The sequence below is a fragment of the Sapajus apella genome, unplaced genomic scaffold (assembly GCF_009761245.1).
Source record: "Sapajus apella isolate SASKATOON/1434 unplaced genomic scaffold, GSC_monkey_1.0 scaffold119, whole genome shotgun sequence".
Taxonomy (NCBI): Eukaryota; Metazoa; Chordata; class Mammalia; order Primates; family Cebidae; genus Sapajus; species Sapajus apella.
The window spans coordinates 3,439,171-3,440,107 of NW_022437059.1; the positions used below are offsets into that span (position 1 = coordinate 3,439,171).

General features: G+C 41.3%; 1 non-coding gene across 1 annotated transcript; it reads left to right on the forward strand.

The window, feature by feature from the left end:
* Positions 1 to 455: 455 nt before the first annotated feature.
* Positions 456 to 595, forward strand: LOC116538532. Its single transcript, XR_004263670.1, has one exon. It is a non-coding gene; the product is annotated as a U4 spliceosomal RNA (small nuclear RNA).
* Positions 596 to 937: the final 342 nt, after the last annotated feature.

The window sequence follows — 937 nt, forward strand, 5'->3', positions numbered from 1 at the left end:
CTCTCAAACATGTACCCAAGGAGACATGTGTAAATGTTCTTTGCAGCGTTGTTTATAATGGCCAAAAACCGAAAATGGCGTCATTATCCATCATTAGGAGAACAGATAAAATCAGACATGTGTATTCAGTGAAATACGATGCCGCTGTAGAGATGATGAGAGCCACACATGTCAGTGGGAATCCATCTCACAAACGTGGCTGAGGAAAAGGGCGAGTTGCAGAGTCCTCCACAGTGAAATACCATTCGCATAAAATTGCAGCTGTTCTGAACAGTCTCACATACTGTCGATCAGTGCAGGTATATGTGGTGAAAGTACGAAAACACTTGGGAAGGATGAATGCCAGGTTCAAGAGTGACTTCTGGGAAGGGAGAAAGAATAGAATTAGAGAGGAGTATATGTGGGACTTCAGCTGATACGGCGCTATTTTATTTCATTAAGAAAAACGAAAACCTAGCTTTGCGCAGTGGTAGTATCATAGCCAATGAGATTTATCCAAGCCGCGATTATTGCTAATTGGAAACTTTTCCCAATACCCCACGAGGATGACTTGAAATATAGTCGGCATTGGCAATTTTTGACTGTCTCTACAGACACTGAATTAAAAAAGAGAGAGAGAGAGAGAGAAACCCGAAGCAAATATGGCAACATTTTTTTAATTTAAAAGTATTGGGTGGTGAGTACCCAAACATTTCTTATGTTCTTTCATATGCTTTTCACTTTTGAATATTTAATAATATTTATTTATTATTTGTCTTTATTATTTGTTGATTTATTTAGAAAGGGCAGGAAGAGAGGTGACGCCTAGGTGAAGAGCCTCTGAGACGAAGAGAAGAGTGGGCCAGATGCGGTGGCTCACACATGTAATCCCAGCACTTTGGGAGGCCCAGGTGGGTGGATCACTTAAGGTCAGGAGTTCGAAACCAGCCTGGCCAAC